The sequence below is a fragment of the Anolis carolinensis genome, chromosome 3 (assembly GCF_035594765.1).
Source record: "Anolis carolinensis isolate JA03-04 chromosome 3, rAnoCar3.1.pri, whole genome shotgun sequence".
NCBI classification, from domain to species: domain Eukaryota; kingdom Metazoa; phylum Chordata; class Lepidosauria; order Squamata; family Dactyloidae; genus Anolis; species Anolis carolinensis.
Genome location: NC_085843.1, coordinates 15,458,201 through 15,483,660, shown reverse-complemented (window position 1 = coordinate 15,483,660; position 25,460 = coordinate 15,458,201). Strand labels below are relative to the sequence as shown.

The window sequence follows — 25,460 nt, the reverse complement described above, 5'->3', positions numbered from 1 at the left end:
CTTCCCAATGGATTCCCCAACTGCTCAGAAATCAGTGTTTCCTCCTGGGAATAAATCATTACGAAGATTCTTTCCATCTGTAGGAGGGAAGAGGTTCCCACGAGATCTTGTGGTAATCCCTCGGCATGCTCAGCTACTCTCAAAGGGGAAAGATTTTTTCCCCTTCTTTCGAGTGTTGTGTTTCTGTGTTCACATCCCTCATTAATTTTAACAAGGAAAGGAGAGGGAACAGGTTTGGGGGAGAAAAATAATAATAATTTCAGTTCTAGAAGAAAACATGTAGAACTTGGAGTAATGATCCCTCCGCTGTGCTAGTTTTGTACTTGCGAAACTATTTATATGCAGGGAATCAGCCAAAAATATGACTACTACTTGCAGCTTGAAGATATATTGTGTAAGCCACCACTTCATCACTTCCACCTCTTTCTGCTGCAAGTGTAAACCGCACCTGTATATCTCACACAACTTGGAAAAATATGTTCTTTGTGTTTTTGTGCCTTCGAGTTAGGGCAACCCTGTGAATTTCATAATTTTTTTCCTTAGGCAAAGAACACTCAGAAGTGGTTGTCTTCCTAAGAAATTTAGCCTATAGCATCTGATATTTCCTGGCAGTCTCCAATCCAAGCATTAACCAAACAAGACTAAAAATCCCCAGATCCATAGCTGTCAGATCTGGAAAACACAAACTCACTCTATTAAAACAAATTAAAATTGTATTCCAGAAACATTACTTCCTGCAGAAAGGAGTTCTAGGGTACATCTACATTATAGTATTAATGCAGTTTGACACCTCTGTAACTGCCATGGCTCAATGCTATGGAATCATGTCAGTTGTAGTTTTGCAACATCTTTAGCCTTCTCTGCCAAATAATGCTGGTGTGTGTCTCCACAGACTACAAATCTCATCATTCAATAGCATTCAGTCACGGCAATTAAAGTGGTGTCAAACTGGATTATTTCTACAGTGTGGATACGTCCCTAGTTGTTGATTTCCAGCAATATTCATTGGAGACTAAGGATATGGGGACTTCTGGGCCGAGATGCAGATACAGAACTGAGCTGAATCATGCGGGCTTTATATAAATCCGAACCCAAGCGGCTTGTATGCTGAATCAATAAATAAAGACCGGAAATAAATCTTCGAGTTCATATGGCCTCCTACTAGCTGGTCTTCGGGAACCAATTTTAGCACTGTATTAAAAAATATTTCTAAAGGCGTTGTGTTAAATATTTATGTGAATATAAGAAAAGCAGGGATGAAGGGGATAATCCTGAAGAATTGAAGTCTATCATTAAGGACTTTATTGACAGTGTTCCCCTCACAACTCTTTTGTATCAGAGATCCTCCATTACTTACAGTCTTGTGCAATGTATTGATTTGTGTGCCACTGCTAGATGGATTTTTCTCTTCAAATACTCTGTGGAATACACAGGGTTGGTTTTAAACAGTATCATCTGCTAGATATTTCATATGAGCTATTTGAAACTTGATATGTTGATTGCTGGTGGTATGTTGCTTTGAATTCCACAATCACAAAAGGGGAGATATATAAATGATCTCAGTAAATAATATTGAAATAGCAGTCAGCAAAACAGTCAAATTTGAAAAGTAACACTGGGAGATACAGCGTAAGAGCCATGTGTACAATTTTTTAAAACCAGGGATGGGGACAATGTAGCTTGTGGACCACATGCTGTTTTGAGACCACACTTTGGTGGTCATGAAGCCCCACAACCTCCCCAACCACACCAAAAACTACATTAAAATGCCATTTCCAGGAAATATTTCCCCCCAAATGTGTGAAAACATGCATCGCCGCAAGTATCCTAAAACATACTACTTCCATTTTTCTCTATAGTCCCGCTCAAAATTATGGCATCACTTCCAGTTGCTATTCGGAGAAGGGCCTAAGAGAAAAATGGAGGTATCTGAACTTGCTTTGGGGGATGATGTGGCCATGAGGGGATCTGATGGCACCTATAACCTCACTTGTCTTAAACCAAGGGCCATAGGCATCCTTTAAGAGCCTTTCTTGTAGCATATAGCTATACCCAATTTTGGCTATTTCTCCTTCAAAATCATGTTGCTGCCAGATCCTTTAGTGGACTGCATGAACAGCGGTTTTCATGGGATCGGGATTTTTGGTTCTACCTTCATTGCAAGGGTTAGCATTTGGGTAGGTTCCAAAGGACAAACATCTTCTCCAGCAACATATTCCTATTCAAAATGGCAACTGGAAGTGTCATTGTGTCACTTTTCCTAGTGGTTTTGGAGGGTGGATATGGGCAAAACAAGTCTGTAATTTTTGTGGATCTTTCCCACCCAGCCACAGAGTTTATTGATACAGAGTCTGACCTCACAAGAAAGCTATGCTTTAAAAACAGGAAAAAAATCTGGAAAGCAGTAGAATACTTGGTAAATTTTGCACCATCATGACTAACAATGTTAAAAAATGCCTCTGTGTCTGTCTAAAATTGAATGTTGTTTGTCTGTTGGCATTGAATGTTTGCCATATATGTGTTCATTGTAATCCGCCCTGAGTCCCCTTCGGGGTGAGAAGGGTGGAATATAAATACTGTAAATAAATAAATAAATAAATAAATAAATGAAGAGTTGTGGAGATAGAAGGATGGTCTTACCTGTAGGAGGCCTCCATGGACAAAAAAGGGGAAGAAAATAGGCAAGATGATAGACCCTGTAGAACTGGAAGACCCTGCCAATGCTGTCACAGCACAGGCAGAAGCAGAGCCTGATACATCCTAGGCAGCAGCAACAGAATGAAAGGAGGCAGAAGTAATATTGTTGTTGTTGTTGATGTTGTTTGTTCTTTCAGTCTCTTCCGACTACTCATGACTTCATGGACCAGCCCACGCCAGAGCTCCTTGATGGCCGTCGCCACCCCCAGCTCCTTCAAGGTCAAGCCAGTCACTTAAATTAAGTAATGTACCATAATGTACCTTAAATTAAAGTGCCACAAGGAAAAAGATCAGGCAACTCCTGTTCCATTTTACATCCAGGACAATGACCTAAGGAGGCAAGCTGCACAGGTTAGGAGGCTAGTTGAACTCTAAAGATGCCAGTTGTTATCTGATCTTGAAAGTTTATCTCAACTCTCTCTGTTCTGGCTAAAAAGGTAGAGATGAAAAGGCAGACCCAGCTCCATCATGGCTAGGCCTAGAAGCAGATGAACCTCCCCCCAATCCATTCCAACTGCTATTGCTCTGGCTTCAGAGGGAGAAAGGAAGAAGAGACAGACACAGGCTCCATCATGCTCATTGATGAAAGGCCTTCTTTCCATCCCAGCTGCCACTGTCCTAGCCTTGGAAATAGAGAAAAAGAGACATGAACAGTCTCCATCATGCCTGGGTCTGGAAACGGGTGAAAGGCCCACCATCCACCCCAGCTGCCAAGGCCCTGGTTTCGAAATGAGAGAAGAAAAGGCAGGCACAACACCATGCCTAGGCTCAGAAGTAGAAGAAAGGCCCTCTCTGCACCACAACTGCCATTGCCTTGGTCTTGGAAGAAGAAAAGAAGAGGCAGGCATAGCTCCATCATGCCCAGGCCCAGAAGCAGGTGAAAGGCCCACTATCATTCCAACTGCCACAGAGGAAGAGGAGAAGAAGAAGAAGAAGAAGAAGAAGAAGAAGAAGAAGAAGAAGAAGAAGAAGAAATGGAGGAGGAGGAGGAGGAGGAAGAGGAGGAGGAGGAGGAGGAGGAGGGCACAGTTCTGTCATGCCTAGGCCCATTCCAACTGCCACTGTCCTGGCTGCAAGAGAAGGAGAAGCAATATCTGATGGACCTAATTCCCTCCCACACTGCTACCCCCATTTCCTTTTGTGCCATATCTTAATTAGATTGTAATCCTGAGGACAGGAACTGTTTTATTGTTCTATTACTTGCAATATAAAGTGCAATATAAAGAAATAGATGATGATGATAAATATTAGATTTTTGAAGTGAGACCTCAGTGTGGTTGTCCTACACTAGTTACATTAGTTTTTTGGGGTTTTTTTAATAACCTATTTCATAGATTGCATGCAGATAATGAAACTGAGGATGGGGGAAGTCAGGCTTTGAACAACGAAAACTTGAGAAAGTAATTAGTGTAGCGAATGCTCTAATGAGAAGGCTTGTTAAAAAAAGGATTCCCTCTAGGGCTTTGGGTTGGTGTTTTGTTTTCTTTTGCCATCAAGGCTGTGTGGAATTAAAACCATTTATGTTTCAAAAAAAACTTGTTAAAACCACTTAACACTATCAGCACTTCTGTGTGCGCTCAGCACACAGCCATTGCCAAAACACTCCTGCAAACATCACTCCTCCTTATTCAGGGAAGAAACCATTAAATTTTACAGCAGCAAGTGAGACAGTCAAGTTACTCAAGATACACACACACACATGCAAATAACTCTTAATCCTTCTCAGTTCACTACACTGACATGAAAAAGGTACAGAACAGTTTAGCACGTAGTGGGGGAAAATGTCTTTGGTTAACACTTTAATTTGATTCTCCAGATATTTTTTCCTTAGGAGCATATCTTTTTAGAAATGCTTGTTTCTACTGAAACAATAATTCTTAATGTTGCTGTAGTTGTTATCAGTCAAGGAATAATTATAACAAAAAAGTGTATGTTCATACATGGATGAATATGTTCGTTTCCATTAATTCCAAAATGTTTTACTAAATGTGGATCCAGCCCAATACAGCCAGCCTTCTACATCCATTGGGACCAGGGACACAGGACCCCATGAAAGTTAAAAAATATGCAGTTTCTTTTACCTGTGAGATAGGTGAGTTTCTTTTAGCTGTGAGGGGTCCTTCAAAATGACTGTATGGTCAATGTCTTCCAGAAGAAGTGTTCTCTTTTCTGCATGATTCTATGCTCAACATCTAATAGAAGTTGACCATAGGATCACACTGGAGAACCTAAACAATCTTAGACAATTCCCAGATAGAACATTTAATCAAATCTATGAATAATCAAATCCACAAACATCAAATCCACACATGTGGAAAGACAAATATACTGTATTCAGTTTCTGAGATTGGCCGTTATTTTTGCCCAAGGCCCAAATTTCAACTTGGAAAGGTTATTCTAAGTGCATGTGGATAATGGGTAGTTCAAAGTAAAATGGACATCGATTGTAATTCTTAGCCATTTGTTGGATAGTTCCTAATGAAACATTCAAAGCATAGCTCAGCTTTATATATCTCTGAATTATGATGTAATACAATAATGGACAACTGTAAAACTGAACTGCAGGTTCAGTTGTCTACTAACCTCTGGGGAGTGACATGCTGTTATTTGTCCTTACACAGGTTGCAAAACACAACTCAGTTCTAGGGCAACTGATTCTTGGGCCCAAAACACAGGTCAGTTTTAAGCAATAGCTTCCCTGCTGTAAGCAGTCTTTTGTTTCTAGTAAGTGATGGGAGACTTAGATATCTCGCTTCACTGCTGGCTTATTATACTATGTTAACTACCCCAGAACTGGTGCTTTCCACCTGTTTTTGATTACAATTACAGTTTGTGGAAGACTATTCTAGAGAGTATAACATAGGCCAAATGGGCATGCTCATTGCAGGGGATTGGTTTCAGCTGCCACCAAAAATATAGAGGATTTGAACTTGTTACCATTACCAATGCTACCACCAATGTTATATTCAGGAGCCTTTTTTGTGTTAGGATACTTAGAGAGTCACACAAGACACTTCATGTGAGGAAAACAAGAAGCTGTTGTTTATTTGTTCATGAACAGTAAAGATGTGTAGCAGTTTCAATAACAAGTTCGGCTTTTCTCTTACAAAGGATGGTTTTATAACTTGAATTCTGTGGAAATATGTTCTTTCACACAGGAAACACAAACAGGACGATCCACTTTTCCTGGGATTAAACACCAGCACTCTAAACTATAGAGTCTCAATATAGTTCTCAGCCCTTCTTCCCCGAAGGCTTTTAACTATATTCCTCAAAGAGGTATCTTTCTAATAACACAGTTCCCAAATCTATATCTTCACACTTCAAAAGCCAACTCCCTGACAAGAATTCTTCAGCTGCATAGCTCCAGCTGTCACTTTAGCTCCACCCATCTCCAGTTGCTAAGCAACTCTCCCCATTTACATCATCCAATCAGACTTCATTTCCAGTAATGGCTGCCTGATGACTCCTCCCCCCTGTTCTGTTTAGCTTTTGCAAGCAAGGCCTGAAGTTACCTGAACACCAACCTTGTAAGGTAGGCTAATCCGTTACACTCATTGTGCAGATAGGTGTAATCCGAAACCAAGATGATGGAGCTGATACTTTGGACATATCATGAGAAGACACAACTTACTAGAAAGGACAATAATTTTGGCAAGGTGGAACGCAGTACGAAAATAGGGAAATGAATGGATAGGTGCAATCAAAGAAGGTGAAGCCCTGAGTTTAATGGTGCTGTTGCGGAAAAAGTGACTTGGAGATTTATTGTTCATCAGGTCTCCATGGGTCAAAGTTGACTTGATGGCAGATAACAACAACAAGGTACCATAAGAATTATAGTTTAAGGACTGCCATGTTCCTGGCATTATCAATCATATCTGAAACTGGGTGGGAAAAATATGAGTGTACCATTCCATAGGCAACCTGTGGACATGTGCCATATCGCCTCAAAATCTTGGGATGAAGCTCCATTCTTCTTTGCTGCTTGTTCTTGTAATGTCCCTGATTGAAGTGATGTATGGTAATATATATATATATTAAAAAAAAAAACAACAACACTGTTCTATTAAATAGAAAGACAATTTTCTAAGGAAAATACTATTTATTCTGATGACAGAAGCTTTAGCAGAATTGATTATATGAAGGAGATTAACATGTGGTTCTAATTTGAGAAAGGATTTCCCGGAGGGCTAATGTGCTTAAAGAAATCACATGCACTGTGTTGATTAATTCAGCTGTTTTGCTGTTAGAAATCAGCCATCTGCCAATTATGTCAATATTATGGGAACAATGAATGTACAGAGAAAGTGAAAAGGGGTGGTGGTGGTGGTGGATGGATGAATCCTATGCCAGTGGGGCAGTGAATCGACTCAAGGCTTTCATCCAGGCTTTTAAGGAGATAGCCAAAGCACTGAATCTATTCATAAAATAGGTTCAGCACCTTGGATAGCTCATATAGAGCTGTCCAAAACCCAGCCACTGGAAGAAAGTCATTCCAAATAGGAAGCAATGGTGTGTATTGGATTGGACCATAGAAGTGCTCTCCAAATGAAACCTGACAGTTATGCAAAATGCGCCTTATGTAACAGCCTATTTACATTCCCCCTTTCAGCTAAAAAAGTTTCCCAAGGTGTCTGACAAAGTGTTCATAGTACAAAATGCAAACAACATGGTAAAACACTCTTTATTATGCATTTAAAACAGTGTCATCTCCCGCAGGACCTTACCATAGCTCCTGACCATCAAAGCAAGCATCCAAAGGACATTGCAATAATATTGCAATAGAAAAATAAAGTAGTTATTTTTTCTCTGATTGCATATGGCATAATTCATGCTTGTTTGGTTGTTTTCCTTTTTTAACATCTAAACATTTAGAAATCAGTTCATAAGGACAGTTCCTTCACTTCAAATTACCTCAACCCTCACCCCCCAAAAGTTGTGGAGACAAAGATAACAATATGGCCTGGGATATCTTTTCTTATTTATCTAGCCTAGCCCCATCTCGCTCAGCCATGAGCCTTGAAAACCATATTGTATAAATTACCATTTGGGCTGGTTAGCTCCATGTTCAACTCCACTGGGAGCAAACCATGCTTCAGGCTAATCTGAAGAACTCTGCAGAAAGCTCCAGTAAATTGTGATTCGGATCCTTGGCAGAAATCAGCTGCTAAAAATAGGTGCCTTGTAAGTAGACACCTACCATTAGCTACAGCTGGAAAACAAGCCTGTAATAATAACTCAGCATGAGCTCAAGGGAAGGAGCAGAAAATGTGACATGCTGAAAAGCAGAATGTCAAACATTCCTGAACTTTAGGGGGTAAAGTTCCCATCTCTAAGGAAAAATCTATTTCTAAGACATGGTTCCAAGACCATGTTATTATCAACACCCTCTCTATTTCTGGTTGCTGGCTTCCAGTTGTGGCTAAAGTACAATGGCTAGTCCCAACCAGAGTAAAGCCACCCAATCAATTGATTAATGAATCAGCACTTAGTTTTAATTCAGCTTATTTAATAGGTGTTCTCCAATTGGGATTAGCAATTCAATTGAGGCAAGAGGGAGGAATCATGTGGTTCTCTTAATGTTACTCATATGCAATTCCCATCATCACCTAAGTTGGCTAGGGTTGCTGGGATTTGCTGTCCAACACATGTCAAGTTTTTGATTATTCCCATCCCAAATTTAGATCTTAAATTATGTCTACTAATACAGTGATTTGCAACAGTAGTTTTCCAGGTGTTAGATAGGATTATGACTAGAAGCTCCAGTCACTGTGGGCAATGTTGATGTCCAACACAATGTTGAGGTCCAACACAACTGTAGACCACGTAGGTCACCATGTTACTAGCAAACAAACCAGCAGGCATCTGGGAAGTTCTCAAGAAAGGGAAGGCAAATTAACCCTTTGGAATTTATTTGTTGACTTATTAAGTTCCCATTAATTTAATGGGCCTACTCCATGCGTAAGTAACAACTGGATTTAGGCCAGGATGGCCACAATGGGATGTTCTCCTACTTTTTACTCAGTTTTTTAGTCTCTGGTACTGAACTTCTCTGTTGCCTAAAGAGAAAAGACAAAGATGTAAAAACAAAGGAGATTGCATAATAGAACCTTATGAAATGTATTCTTTCTCGGAATCTCTCCCCCAGCATGATCACTGAAAGCTGACTACAATGGAAGACCTAGAGATTCCTAGAGATAACATTTATTTAGGCATTTGTAGGTCCCCTAGGCATGATAATTTGGTCACACTCAGGTGACTATAGAGTTGCCCAGGAGAACCTAGAGATTTATGGAGAACCCACCAACATACACATTTTCCATTTTTGCAGGGGCCCTGCATCTCTAACTCTTATGAAAGTGGAGGGCCTATTGTCACTTGAAAAGTCCCCTGATCATCTCACATTACATTTATATTTAAATTACAATATATTACATTTATGCACACAAATCCCATATACACATTTATGCAAGACTCCATTTGTTTAGTATGGATGTGTGTGTGTGTGAGGGTGCTTATGTGATCACTCTATTTCCGAGTAGATAAAGATGCATACGTGGCAGCCGAAGGGGACGCTGGCATTCCTTGAGAAGGGGAGTACTGGCACATCTCTCCCCCGGAGACCCTTTTTAATGAATGTGTGTTTAGCCCTCTCGTGTGCCTTAATCACAGCCATAAAGCAGATCTCTGGTGTTATGTGTTGGCAGTAGCCATGTGTCTAATGAAGCCTTAGGCATCTTAGGGATTTCAAAGGCAGGCCTGTCATGCTTCCAGCAATGGCTTATCTCTATCAATCGTAGGTACTTGTGCCTGATGTGCATTTATATTCACTGCTAATGAACTCTACTTATGACCAGTCTTTGCAACATGTGTCCTCTGGCAATCCTAGATAAACAAGGTTCCATTTTGATTATTTATCTCTGTCACCCATGCAGAAAGCCAAGGTATAGACGAGACTATGGAAGTAATTCACCATTTTGGCATCTTTTTGTAAGATGCAGATTAAAGTGTTCCTCCAAATAAATGCTATGTCTGTGGAAGTCTGCCTTTCTCGAACAGAAGCGAAAGGGGATAAATCATGCTCAACTGACATCCATTCTGAAGAAAATGTTGGGTGAAATGGTCTCAGGTTGAACCTCTCTTCTGTCAGAGATCTTTGGGGGACTTATTTAGCTAAGGAGCTGCAATTCCAACTTCTGGGCAGCTGCTCATCCTTTAGATTCCCCACAGTGCTCCAGAATGATGTGACAGAACTGATGTGCCCGTATTCCAGAAAAATGTCCAAAGGAGGTTCATCAGGATAATAAAAGGCCTGGAGAGCAAACCCAACATGGAACCTGGAGAAGATAATATTGAGAAGTGACAAGAGAGACATCTTCAAATAAAAGCTGAGCATAGAATCATAGAGTTGGAAGAGACCTCACGGGTCATCCAGTCCAACCCCCTGCCAAGAAGCAGGAAAGTCTCATTCAAAGCACCCAGACAGATGGCCATCCAGCCTCTGCTTAAAGGCCTCCAAAGAAGGAGCCCCACCACACTCCGAAACAGGGAGTTCCACTACCAAACAGCTCTCACAGTGAGGAAGTTCTTCCTGATGTTCAGGTGCAATCTCCTTTCCTGTAGTTTGAAGCCATTGTTCCGCATTCTAGTCTCAGGGCAGCAGAAAACAAGCTTGCTCCCCTCCTCCTTATCTGAATTTCTAAAATTCTCCAAAACTGCTCACATGTGTGGCTGAGATACTTTGACCTTTGCTTTCTGGTGTCTCAGTGTACACAAACTTTGTTTTATACACAAAGTTATATAAAATGTTGTATAAAACTACCTTCAGGCTGTATTCCTGATGTGTATGAAACAAAAAAATGTGTAAAAATAAATTTCCCCAACACCTAATTCAGCGCATGCAAATAAAGGTATTCCAAAATCCACAAAAAACAAACAAACACTGAAATCGAAAATGCAGTTGGTCCCAAGCATACCTTCTATGAAATGGCCAACAACACGATCACCTAATATTAGCAAGGTAGTGACTAGAATACTGTATTGGTTGTGGTTTCCCTATGAGCACATTCCTTACAGAGGCAGCTGGGATTTTTCAGCCCACTGTGGAATATCCCTACAAAGTGCAAAGTACAACTGAGAGTGCACTCGATTACATGATCAAGTCTGTGTTTGGTTGTGCAACATTGGGTAATACAGTTGATATGTAATTCTACATAACTGGAAGTGACAGTTCCTTCTTTAGAGGCTTTTAAACAGAGGCTGGATCTGTTGGGAGAGCTTTGAATGTGTGTTCCTGCAAGGCAGAATGGGGTTGGACTGGACAGCCCTTGGGGCCTCTTCCAGTTCTATAATTCTATTGTTTATGATACCCCCACACCCCAATGTAGGTCCTCATCCTATGACTACATGTTCTCTTCTTGAAAATCTTGACTTATCCATTTCCTTTAGTTAAGTGAAGAAAAGACTGAATATACAGATATGTGAGGTTCATGTGCCTTATAGCCTAGCTCTGCTCAAGAGGAAAAATGTTACCTCCGTTTGCTAACAGTCATCATTAAAGCAGACTAAGTAGCTCACTGAAGCCCTTTCTTGCTCCCCTGCTTGTTCCCAAAGAGGGGCTTCTGCTATTCAACTCATCAAACTGATGTGGTTGGAGAGAGCATATGGCTTTAGAAACCAAAGCATTAGCGGAACAAAGAGAATTTTCCCTTTGATATATATTTAAACTTGTGTGCAAAGCAATGCTGTGACAAGTGTGCTCTCTTGTCTCACCCATGCACACAGAGGGCAGGATTAGAGCTAATCGCCTTAAGTTGCAGGAGGATAAGTTGCACTGGAACATTTGGAGGAACTTTTCAGTCATGACACCACTTCAACAATGGGACCAAATCCTTGGAGTGGTCGTGGAATCCAGCAGTGTAGATATACAGTTCCCTATCTCCATGTCCATAAGGAGACTCCTGGACCACAGGCAACTGTGCTGATTCATACCAACACACCAATTCTGATCTTCACCAGGAATAGCTCTTTTGTACAAAAATAGGATCGTAATTATTCATTCAATACTAAATTCCTCATGATGTTTCACACAGCAATATATTGTTGCCTGGAAGATCCATTTCAGAGGGAACAGAGAATCCATGTGTGTGGGTGTGTGCATGTCAGTGCTAGCTTCCCCTCTCTTCTTTGCCATGTCATTAAATAAATATGCCAGGTATTATTTCTCTCATGAAATCCATCTGGCAGATTTTCCTTCAAGCCTTCCCCTCCACAGGTGGTATTTACAGATAACCTGCAGATAGCGCCAGGAAAATCTCCCCCACTCTCTCTCCTCCATCCAGATTTTTAACACCTGAAGTTTTTTTATAACCTGGTTATGAAGAAATCTGTGATTTGGGGAAAATTTCTTTAAAAAATAAATTAGAATAAAATTAGCCAACATTTGCACCAACCAGGAACTATCTCCCATCTTCTTGCAGCATGGTTCAGGAGCCTGATTCCTATTTTATTTTTTTATTTTATTTATATACCGCTCATCTCCCCCTAGGGAACCCGAGTGGTCTTACATAATGGCAAGATTACTGACACATATAATACAAAATATAGTAAAACCCAACAATCGTAAAACACACTTAAAAACCAATATCACACTCAATTAAAACAGTAAACCACTGTGTGACCATTACAACAGGGCCTATGCTCTCTCTAGGAATCTTTAGGCCCTCCAGCCCAAGTCCATAGTCAATTTCCATAGGAAATTAACCATACAGCCATGTTAGAGAACCTAGAGATTGCTAGAGAGAATGCTTCTCTAGAGGGAAGCTGACCATGGAGTTGACTAGAGGTTCTAGTCTAGTTAATCTTAGAGAGTTGTTCGCTCAGGTAAAAAAAAATAGTAGTAAATTTGCAGGATTTTCTTTTCACTTTTGTGGGGTCCTATGCCCCTAACCTCCATGAAAATGGAGGACCTGCTGCATTTGCTGACCAATGAGGGGGTAAAAAAAGCAAAAACCAAAGCTGGATATTAATAGAATATTTCAATATTCATTTTTAACATTTATGATCTACACAGTGCCAGAGAAACCTAGATTCCAGTCTGTCCTCCTTCTCATCCTTATCTGGGAGCCCATCATTTTGGCTAAGCACCCATCTAGACCTCAACAATAGCTGAGGAACACTCCTGACCCCATGTCTCTTGATATAAAAGGGAAAATGTTCCCCAAACTAGCTTCACGTGTAGCCAGCCTTTCCAGATCCTACATCCCATGACTCTCGGAAGAATGTCTTGAGATTTGAAAGACATCTGTAGTGATAGTGAAGGCATTGGGCATTGCCAAATAACCACCTAGTAGTACTCACCATACTGCTCCTTTGATTTCCCACTACCCACCTCCCAGTGATGACCAACCTACCCTAAGCCAATTGCTCTTGTTTCGTATATAGCAATGCAGATTAGAAAAAAAACCAAGTAAACAAACTCTCTTAGTAAGGGAGAAGTTCCATGTATGTCAGTGGTGTCCCCAGATGGTTTTGGCCTACAACTCCCAGAAATCCTAAATCGTTGTTAGGATTTCTTGGAGTTGAAAGTTGAAATATCTGGGGATCCTAGGTTGAGAACCACTGCTGTATGTGCCTTCAAGTCACCTGTCAGCTTATGAGAACACCACTCATTTCATGTGATTACAAATCCTTGTCTCCACATGTCATGATGGAACCATTCATAAAGTTGAAAGAGACCAAGCACCATCCAGTCAACCCACTGCTGTGCAGGAATACACAAGCAAAATACCTTCCTTATATATTACCACCCAGCCTACCTTTAAAAACCTCCAAAGAAGAAGATTCAGAAGCAGAATATTTCCATTGATAATCTCTTACCATCAGGAAATTCTTCCTAATATTGACTATCCCACTTTTGTTTTCATTCTGAGAGGCCAGCAATGCCCTCTCTTCTCCACAGCTGGAGTTCGGCTAAGGACATCATCATCATCATCCATCACCTTTTCCCCAAAATTGGGATTTTCCAATGCCCTTGCACATGTGGAACAAGGATTTCTCTACTTATGTATTACTTATGTGAAAAGGGAGAAAAAGACTACCCTGCAACAGGAGCAGGATAGTTTGTATCACTATACAAAAGTGTTAAAACACTTTGGTTTCTGTATTGTCGAAGGCTTTCATGGCCGGGATCACAGGGTTGTTGTATGTCTTTCGGGCTGTGTGGCAATGTGCCAGAAGTATTCTCTCCTGACGTTTTGCCCACATCTATGGCAGGCATCCTCAGAGGCTGTGAGGCATGGATAAACTAGGCAAGGAAAGGAAAAAATATATATATCTGTGGAGAGTCCAGGGTGTGGCAAGAGTCCTTTGTCACTGGGAAGCCAGCATTAATGTTTCAGTTAATCACCCTAATTAGCATTGGAAAGGTTTTGTCTCTTGCCCAATGCTAATTAGGGTGATTAACTGAAACATTAATGCTGGCTTCCCAGTGACAAAGGACTCTTGCCACACCCTGGACTCTCCACAGGTATATATTTTTTTTCCTTTCCTTGCCTAGTTTATCCATGTCTCACAGCATCTGAGTCTGCCTGCCATAGATGTGGGCGAAACGTCAGGAGAGAATACTTCTGGAACATGGCCACACAGCCCGAAAGACATACAACAACACTTTGTTTTCTTTTAGGTTTTAGTCATGCTTTTTGGTGAGGTCTCTTCAAAATGACACTATGTTTCAAGGTCTCTTGTTCCAGCCCTATGGAAGATGCCTTGCTGCGGGGTTCCTGCATTGCCCAGGCTTTGCTTATTTTATGGGGACCTGTCGGCTCAGCCTCTTGCTGCCATTTTTGACTTTTCCCTCCCTCTACCCCTTTGTCCCCATGCTGTTGACCAGCCTTCTTTTGTCATAAAAGAAGTATGAGGAACAAGGGAAGGTCCTGCCCCTTTTGGCATGAGAGCGTTTGTCCTGTCAGATTACAGGCGGCATGCATTGCAGGCAGCGGTGCCACTTGAGCGGGCCTGATCAGCCTTTGTGGCTGGCTGTTGTCAAGGCGGGAGGCTCGTGCTGTGATGGGCTGAGCACTTGACACTTGCAGGAACCGCCATGAGCCCATGTGCTGGGTAGCTGTCATGTCTAATTAGCATCAGATTCACTCGCTGAGTCTCCTCCAAAGCCAACAGACCTTGGCGAGAGGCAGAGAGTGCCTTCTTAGGTAAGAAGAAAATATGTGCTCCTGCGGTGCCTGTCTGCATCTCAGATAAATAGATACTGCATTCTGCGAGGCACACAGAAGGAAGGGAAAAGGAAGATCTGTCTAAGATTTCTTCCACTACATTTTACAGGAGCTCCAGGAAATAAAAATACTGATTTGTTTATGGAGCATAGATCCTGCATGCTTTTGGTTTATGTGTTACAACCAGTGAATACTAGAAGAAGCTATAGGTGGATCTAGACTGTAGAAGTAATTAATGACACCACTTTAACTGCTATGGCTCATTACTATAGAATACTAGGAGTTCTCTACCCTTCTCTGGCAAATAGTACAGCTGCCCATGATTCCATAGCATTGGGCCATGGCAGTTAAAGTGGTGTCAAACTGCATTAATTTCTACAGTGTAGATCCAGGGAGCTCCATGGCTGGCAGAGTGGTGGATATGGTGATGAGCCATTTTATTCCTCTCTACACTGATCAATACAGGGAAAGGGTGGTAGTGGTAGTGCCTATTTGGACAGGAGTGACTTGAGAAATTGCAAATTATTATTATTATTATTATTATTATTATTATTATTATTATTATTATTATTATTATTATTTTATTTTTATACCCCGCCCCATCTCCCTGAAGTGATTCAGGGTGGCTTACATGGGGCCAAGCCCAGTCCACAACAATAAAACAAAGCAATAAAACAGATAAGTAACAATAAAAACAAGTCATGAAAATCACATTCAAGGACAAAAGGTAAAATCTTGGATAAAATCTAGAAAAAACCTGGGCCAAAGTGCTAGTTTGTCAAAATCATCAGGAGGGGAGAATTATCCAAATTGTCATCGCCTTCAAGGTGCTGGAAGAGGCGTAAATACGAGACTATTATTGGAAATGCAAGTCACTTCTGGTTGTTAGAGAATAGGCCATCTTCAAGGACAACCAGATGTTTTGATGTTTTTACGATCCTTGTGGGAGGCTTCTCTCATGGCCCCTCATGGAGCTGGAGCTGATAGAGGGAGCTCATCTGCGCTCTCCCCAGGTTGGATTCAAACCGGCAACCTTCAAGTCAGCAACCTTAAGTGGATCAAGCTGAAAGGGATACAGTCCAGATGCATGCAAAGCTCCAGTATATTTTGAGTTTCCTGAAAACTTTGGAGTATTGCCTGTCTTTGCATAAAGCACAGCAGAGTTGAGTTAAGTCCCCATGCATTGTGAACACAGCAAGCACCATGTTCAAGTTTAGTTTGGGTTTTCTGTTTGTATAGGAAAGCAATTGCCTGGTAAAGATGAGCATCAATGCACCAGCAAGAGTGTGACAATGTGCATTAGGCTTTAGTGATGTGCATTGGCACTTTTTAGTCTCCTGAAGTTGGTCATATTATAACAATACACATTGAAAGACCCTAGCTATTGTTCCAATGTGTATCATGACCAATGCGCAAAAGTTTACATTTCACATCGTCACCCTTCTGTGTTGGAACTGTTGTGAAATTACTATTTTGCTGGCTCCCCTGAAAAGCAGCCTCATGACAGCCCCTTGCTTATTATTTATTTATTTATTGACTTATTTATTGACTTATTTACTTTTATCCTGCTTTTCTCCCACAAATGAGATGCAAAGTGGGACTCATGGTTTGTAGTGGTTTAGGTATTACACTACAACTCCATGAGGCCAGAAATGCCATTCCTCAGTGCTATGGAATCTTTGGATTTATAGTTTGGTGAGACACCAGCACCAGCCTTATTTGGCAAAGAAGGTGAAAGACCTTGAAAAACGACAACTCCCAGGATACAGTGTAGATGCACCCTTAAGTGCTGCTGAAATAAATTGGAGTTACTTTGCAGGTATACAACAACAAGAACAACAACAACAACAACAGCAACAACAATACATTACCCAAAATACAGGTATCTCGTGCTGGTGGGAGCTGGCCATTGTTTCAGCTACTGGTTACTTTGGGTTTCTCAGCAAATACTCCACTTTGCATTGTACGACGTAATATGGCCCTATATTTGAACTGAGAAATGGCCCAAGAAGCCAGCTTGGTTCTGAATTATCTTAAGGACTGATTGAGCAGCACTGAGGCTCCTTCTACACTGCCATATAAAATCCAGATTATCTAATTTGAACTAGATTATCTGACAGTGTAGGCTCATATATAATCCTGTACTAATCACATCATGTGGATTGTCTGCTTTGATAATCTGTATTATATGGCAGTGTAGAAGGGGTCTGAATTGCCTTAAATAAACTGGCAGAGTTGGCTGAGAAATCATAGCCAGGCGGGGCAGAATCCCAGACAATTCTTTAGTCTTGCATGAATAGCTGATATTTTCCCTAAGGTGGGAAACATGTATGACTTCTGAAAGACAAGATTCAAAAAAGCTGAAGAAGGAAACACAGTCCTGTCTTTTTGTTCTGCCAGATTCTAATGCCGCATGTCTCTCACAGGACACGGGAAGGAGTAAACATGTAGACTTTTAAAAGGCATTTAGAATTATATTAAGGAGCCCCTGGTAGTGAAGAGGGTTAAACTGCTGAGCTGCTGATCAAAAGATCAGCAGTTCGAATCCAGGGAGGGGGTGAGCTTCTGCTGTTAACCCACCTTCTACCAACCTAGCAGTTCAAAAACATGCAAATGTGAGTAGATCAATAGGTACCGCTCCAGCAGGAAGATAACGACACTCCATGCAGTCATGCCGGCCACATGACCTAGGAGGTGTCTACTGTCTACAGACAACGCTGGCTCTTTGATTTAGAAATGGAGATGAACACCAACCCCCAGAGTCGAACACGATTAGACTTAATGTCAGGGGAAAACCTTTGCCTTTACCTTAGATTGTATTTGTCAAAGGAAAGAGATCAAATATTTGAGAACTGTCTGAGGGAAGAACCTTGACATGTCATAAAATGCATTCAAGAACAAGAAAGACAACTGTCATGTTCAAGGGAAGAAGACAAGGTGTTGGAAACAAACTAATTTCAGTGTATGGTGGACTCCTACTTTCAGTGAATCTTGCAACCTCATCACACAGATGACACTCTCCCGTCCAGTGCCATTTCACCAGCCTCCAAGGGAGAGGGGGAGAGTTGCCAAAGCAACAAAGTGGCAACAAAGCAGCAATGAAGTGTGCTGACTCCAATGGAAGTGTGATGACTTCCTGTGTTGGACACTTTGATGCTTCCACTCTGGTTGGGGGCATTGCTTCAACAGGAAGTCCAACAATGTTATATCTTCACTTCACTTCACTTTATTTCTTAATTAGTCGCTCTCCACCAGAGTGCTCCAAGCAACTTACAATTTAAAATATCATTCCACAATATAAAAACATTCAACATAAAAACATTCAACAGTGATTATTTGGCAAATTAGATCTGATTTACTTAAATGCACAACCAAACAGCCAAGTCTTGAGCGCTTTTACAAAAGGTTGCAACTCCGACATTTCTCTAACATATGGAGGCAATGAGTTCCACAGAATTGGAGCATAGGTCGAAAAGGCACTATGCCTTGTAGCTTCCAGGTGTACCTCCCTAGGGCCCAGTACATATAGGAGATTTTCCTGGGAGGATCGAGGTGACCACTGATGAAAAAAGGGAATGAGGCGATCCCTAAGATATAATGGTCCTTGGCCATTTCGAGCTTTAAATGTCAGGATCAGTATCTTGTAAGAAATCCGATGTTCTATTGGTAGCCAATGCAGTTGTTTCAGAATCAGTGTAATATGGGATCTTATAGATGATCCCGCTAGCAGCCTGGCTGCCGCATTTTGGACCATTTGGACCATTCGGATATCATGGACAGCATGCCCATGTTGCTGGAATGTCCCTTTAGCATCCTAGGATATTTAAAAAAGTAAGTGTGATGATGTCCTTGCACAAAGCTAGAATGTTGTGTATGTGTGATAGAGCTTACTCTGTAAGAGCATTCCAACTATGGATCTCCCCATTTGGGACCTCACCACATGGAGGTCCAGAAGCCTGGGGACAGCAGGGGAAATTGCCCAGCTTCATCCTTGTACCATCGTTGGTCGTGGGCTACCATCCCACAACGTTTCCTCACTGTCCCTGACTTCAGTGAGGAGACAGGTAGTCACCCAACTCCTCAGGGTTTCCTCTTACTGCACTGCCTGCACACTGCCAGGACGGAGCCCCATGGAGTCGTGTTGGAAGTAGCCCTGCATTATATGATGGGCTCCAAGGGACTCCATCTTGGCAGCATGCCATCAGCGCACTAGGATGGGGAGAAAATCACACTAGGATGGTGGTAAAACAGGACTGTTACATTCACGTCCCTTACAACTGTCCCAATTTGGCAGAAAGTCCTGATTCATTCTCTGTTGTCCCACTTTCTTCTTCTTCATCTTCAAGGTATAGAAGTAGGCCCAACTTAGCTCCCCATGGAAGGAAATTATATAGCATTGAAGCAATCATAGAGAAGGCTGTCTCCTGTATCTCCCTGGTTGAGAACTATTTCATATCTGGGCTCTCCTAGTCCACACCAGCCCAATGACTATCATTTGACTACACAACCAACCAACACCATTTTGTGAACTCTAGTTGGCTGTTGTAAATGAATGTGGATATTTGTTTAGATTTTATGTCATTATATAATTTTGTCTGACTATGTGCAGTTTAATTTATTGATTGTAGGTTTAATTTACTGATGTTAGGTTTTAATGTTATTTTCATATGTGGAGTTTTTCTGGGATTTTATGTCAGTATTTGTTTGTTTGATGGAGGCATTGAGTGTTTGCTATTGTATATTGGGGGCGGAATACAAAAAAGGTTTTATTTTTATATTATTGTTATTATTATTATTATTATTGATGCAACAACATTGTATGACACAGCAAACAAGATAGATATACTGGATTTTGTATCACAAAATCACAAGTCGAACACTTCCCAAGTGTCTAGGACTGTGTGACGTATTTTCGGATGATGCGTGCAGATCCCAGTAGGGTGGCCTTTTGCAGTTGGCAGATCGTGATTTTGTCAATGTCTATTGTTTCCAAATGCCGGCTGAGATCTTTCGGTACGGCACCCAGTGTGCCGATCATCACCGGGACCACCTGTACTGGTTTCTGCCAGAGTCTTTGAAGTTCAATCTTGAGGTCATTATTATTATTATTATTATTATTATTATTATTATTATTATTATTATTATTATTATTATTATTATTTTCCTGTGTCCCTAACTCCAGCCTGTTCCTCATCATTTGTCTCTATGATGGTGAAAGGATTCTTCTGAAGATCTTAAAACTTGGTGTTGTTGTATGCCTTCAGGTTCTTTCTTACTTATGGCAATTTTAACACAAACTTAAAACAGCGTTTTCAAGGGCTGAGTGTACAACTTGCCCAGGGTCACCCAGTGAGTTTTCATGGCCAAGTGATAGCCACATTTCAGGAGATACAGCCTTTTGAGTGGGCTTTCTTTTTGCATGCCTTTATAGATTGATGAACCCCATTACAAAGTTCAGAGAAGGGCAACTTTTGCAGGAGAAATTATTTTTTGTTCACATCTCTTTTCAAAACTGTAGAGTTTGGCCATTTCTTCCTAATCCTCACCGGCAAGGAAAATGGTTTACATGCTACATTTCTAAATGCCAGTCAGCTATTAAAATGGGCCTCAGAATACACCCCTTAGACACAACAGCTACTCAGTGATTCATTGACACCTGTGATGTGTATATTTATACTCACCACAGTATCTGTAGGAGTAAAGAGAAGAGAAAAGAATGTGAGGGGTCTGAAGAGAGAGACAGCAGTGAGATAAAACCTCGGGGGTGGCAGTGGGGGTGTAGAACAAAAAGAGCCTTATCGCAGGCATCTCTTTGAGAGCAGCTTCATTTAATTACTTCCAAACTCAACTAAGAAGGTCATCTCCAGTAGGCCTCCTGATGACAGTCAAGGATAACACTTTTCTCACCTTCTGGTTTCAAATCACTTCCCAGAAGCAGCAATTCCAACAGATCTTTGCAGTCAGGGAGAATTGCAATCTAAGTTTTTCTTATTTTATCCCGCCTTAGGTCTCCAAGGAAACGAGGTGCCCATTTAGAGCAAGATTATATTATTTTTCTCTGCTCTAAACTTTTCTTCTGCTCAGACCACTGTGCCACATCTTGCACTAAAAGGGCACCTAGTTTCCTTGGAAACATAAGGCAGGATAAAATAAGAAAAGCTTAAATTGCAACTCACTAGCCTTACTAATTACTGTATATTCAGTCAACCTTCCACATTTTCTGAGGTTAGGGGTGCAGAACCCCCCACAAAAGTGAAAAACCATGAATAAAAATACTGGTATTTTTATTTTACATGAGAACACACTCCCCCTCTATTCTGCTTTGGTCAGACCACACCTGGAATACTGCGTCCAATTATGGGCACCACAGTTGAAGGGAGATGTTGACAAGCTGGAAAGTGTCCAGAGGAGGGCAACTAAAATGATCAAAGGTCTGGAGAACAAGCCCTATGAGGAGCAGCTTAAAGAACTGGGCATGTTTAGCCTGCAGAAGAGAAGGCTGAGTGGAGACATGATAGCCATGTACAAATATGTGAAGGGAAGTCATAGGGAGGAGGGAGCAAGCTTGTTTTCTGCTGCCCTGCAGACTAGGACACGGAACAATGGCTTCAAACTACAGGAAAGGAGATTCCACCTGAACATCAGGAAGAACTTCCTCACTGTGAGGGCTGTTCGGCAGTGGAACTCTCTCCCCCAGACTGTGGTGGAGGCTCCTTCTTTGGAGGCTTTTAAACAGAGGCTGGATGGCCATCTGTCGGGGGTGCTATGAATGCGATTTCCTGCTTCTTGGCAGGGGGTTGGACTGGATGGCCCATGAGGTCTCTTCCAACTCTACTATTCTATGATTCTATGATTCTAGGATTATCTACGTTCTCCAGCATTACTATATGGTCAACATCTTTCTGAAATTGACCACAACATTATACTGGAATGCCTAGAGATTCCTAGAGACGTGTTTTCTCTAGGAAAGTCTAGGTCCTCCAACGTGACTCTGTGATCAACTTCCAGTCAATGTTAACCATACTGTTACACTGGTGGACCATGAGATTTCAAGTGAGAATAATGTTATCAAATACACTATAATCAAATCCTCAAAAGTCAAATATGTACTCATGCATATATCAAGTGCAGGTTTGGGAGCCAAAATCATGGATTTTTATATGACCCATAGATATATCAAGGCTATTCTGTGGAGAAGAAGAAGCATCAGGACTTCAAAAAGCCCAGAAACAACACAATGGAAGAGAGAGTAGGATGGACTGATATCTCAGCATTCACCAGTCAGAGAAAGATATGCTTCCTTTAAATAAGACTTAGCACCTTATCACATGTCTTCGCTCCCCCGTGCAGTTTTTGCAGCAACCATTTCAGAGTGACAATGCTTCCCCCATCACATGGGGGAAGTTTTGCATAACCAGGACAGAAGTATTCTGGAAGTGTCCTAGGACACTTCCATGCTGGTTGGGAGCAGGGCCTCTTTCAGAAGTTGAGGGATGCCATGTGATGGACTACGTGCTGGTCCGTTACTCAATTGGCTGGCAAGCATCCTAGGATGCTTGAATGGGTAAGTGTGATGAGATCCAAAAAGTACAGTACTTACATTGACCCATGGATAGGTTAACCCAGAATTTTTTAGGGGTTTTCTTTGGCTAAAATTTATAGACCTCTACATGAGTCTATACAGCACATAAATGCAGCTGGAATAAGGACTTCACAGGGACAAGTGTCTGTCCATTTCATTTTCCTCCCACATTTAGGATCAGATTATGTTATGTTTTTCTTAGCTATGTGGCACACACATTGATTTTTCTCCTCTGTCCCATGAAAGTCAATGTGTTCTGTGAAGACACCAAGATTAACACTAATTCCTGCCTCTTATTATCTTGATTGAAAACATAAATATGTAATGATGCAGGCCAAACCGTGGCTTTCTTTGTGTGCTTATTTTATCCAGGAGTTAATTGGCTCATTTGTGGCTAGCAGTCCCACCATTAAATTCCCAGACACACTTATATCTGCAAAAGCTCATCCATCACATTAGAGAAGAAGTGTTTACTTACTTAAGAAGAGGAGAGTCTGGAGAAGTTTGCTCTGTCACTGAGATGGCAAGGCAATGTCTAGACTGTATCCCTTGAGACTGTTAGTGATAGCTCCTAGGACTGAATGCTGTCCTTAAGGGGAAAAAACATTAGGCAAGAAAAACAGATCTATAGGAAAAGTTCTAGCTCTGTCACTTGCTAATTTTCTGTGTCCAGAGATGTGTGTTTTGCTGTTGCTTTTGGGGGGTTTGATGGTTTTGGGGTTTGGGGAAGGGAATCTAGTTCAAAATTATTTTTCAGAGCTTATTAAAGAGTCACTCTAAATTTTGCCCCAGATCTCTGATCCTGCTGCTTCTTCTTTTAAACAGAACACCTAGAATCCAGGCCAGAAAATAGTCCAAATAGGTACCAGGCGATATCTGGAAACTAGGAGAAATATGATCACCAGCAGGTGGTATGACAACTCCATACCCTCCAACTATCTCAGACCCAATTAAAATGTCTCAGTTTCTCCCCACCATAACTTTCCTTAATTGCTGCAAACTGAGGTTAAAGTGCAAAAGTTGTTTGCTCTCAATTGATTTAGCGGTGAGGAGAAAACTGCTGCACCCTCTCCTAGCTTGTGTGCTCTTCTTCATTAATGCCTTTTGCCATCTAGACCATGCTCTGCTGATGAGTGGCCACATGGATCCCTGTCTTCACCAGTGAAATGTTGGAGGGTATTCAGTTTCTGAAGAATTACATTCCTCTACCTGTTTAGTGTGACTTTCAAAGAACTTCTTGCATGGCAGGGAATTGGACTGGATGGTCCTTATGGATTCTTCAAACTCTATGATTCTATGAACTTGGAAACTTAGTTGGGATTACAACTCCAACAAACTTTGAATATGAATAGTATTCGAAAAAGTACCTTCTCCAATGTCTTCCTTTCCTGATAAAAACAAAACAAAACTACTGATTCATGTGATTGATGAACACCATAACAATACAGCCTAGGTTGTTATAGCCTACACTCAGATTTAGGTCAGCAGTAATATGCAGACCCTACAGATTCAGATGACCATATCTTCTGAGTATTTGGGCAATTTGTTCAACTGTCTGAGTTCAAGCATCCAATCCAGAGTGCAGCACCAGCCCATGTAGATGTGCCCTCAAATTGATATGACTCAGCACTGGCTTATGTTTCCTCCATGTGCCACCATGCTCAGAGTTGATCCTGATAATATAACAGGCCTTGAGTTTTTAAACACTGTTATGAGTGTCCTCTGGTATGGAGATTAATGCTTCCTGAATATCTCTTGTTCACTATATAATGGGTTCACGTTTTATAGAGGGAGTCTGTTCCCCTTTGAAAGTGATGAAGTGGAACTTTTTAATATCAGTCAGCCTCAGTGGGGAGAAGCAAAAGCAGGAGGGGAAAAATCCAGTGGACCATAGGACAGGATATCCAGAAATGATTAAATGGAGAGGGATTTATGGTACACAGAGTATGGTCAATCTCCAAGCCAAGGGTAAGACTTTTATGAGTAACACAAGGTACTCCTTTCCCATTTAATTTTCTGGAAGACAGCCTGAGATATCCAAATAGCCTCATAAGTCTCACTTAGATGACCAAATGCCATCTCTTCCTTTCAAAACTTCGATGTATAATTTATAAGTAGCTCATTGGTAGAGTCAGGGAAGCTAATGTTGAAAAATCAGCTCCATATATTCGGAATACAAGTCTGGAGCCTTTCTCTGACCAATACAGTCTAGCCTGAAGGCTTTTAAGATTGTTTTGAATTGATGCAAAGTTGGGGCTAATAAAACACGATGCAGACAGACAGTTATAATATGCTGCTGAGTCAGACGGACAGTCCACCTACTTTGAAACTGTCTACCAAGATGTGTCTTCCCACATTTCTGATTGCTCAGTGAGGGGCACACAGGATGAATCAAAATGGGGTTCAGTTTAAAGGCACTCTGCGCTCCCACATAGGTATGGGTGAGAATTTCATTTTGATAAGATGCTTTTAAGATAGTTTTGAGTTGATGCAAAGTTGGGGCTAAGAAAACACAATGCAGACAGACAGTTATAATATGCTGCTGAGTCAGACGGTCAGTCCACCTACTTTGAAACTGTCTACCAAGATGGTTTCCCACATTTCTGATTGTGCAGTGAGGGGCACACAGCTGGATGAATAAAAATTGGGTTCAGGTTAAAAACACTCTGCTCTCCCACATAGAGAATTTCATTTCGATAAGATGTCGCCCTAAATTGTATATTTCTTCCTAAATATTCAACTTAAGATTTCTAATTTAAAGAAAAAAGAAGGTGGAACAAAGCAAAACCAAGATACTTACCCACCTAACAGCAGGCTTAGAGTACTTAACACTTTTCTGTTTTGAATTTGTTATGCATTCAATCATATTTACGGGGTTGAAGGAAGGTTGACACTTCCTTTTTCCTGTGTGAATTTGCACCCAAGTATTGTTTGAGGGAATGTTTTGCCAT

The 25,460-nt window shown here is 41.2% G+C and overlaps 1 protein-coding gene across 1 annotated transcript in view; it reads left to right on the top strand.

The window, feature by feature from the left end:
• grm5 (glutamate metabotropic receptor 5) overlaps positions 1–25,460 on the top strand; it is a 1,174,932-nt gene that overhangs the window by 445,672 nt on the left and 703,800 nt on the right. The window lies entirely within an intron of this gene.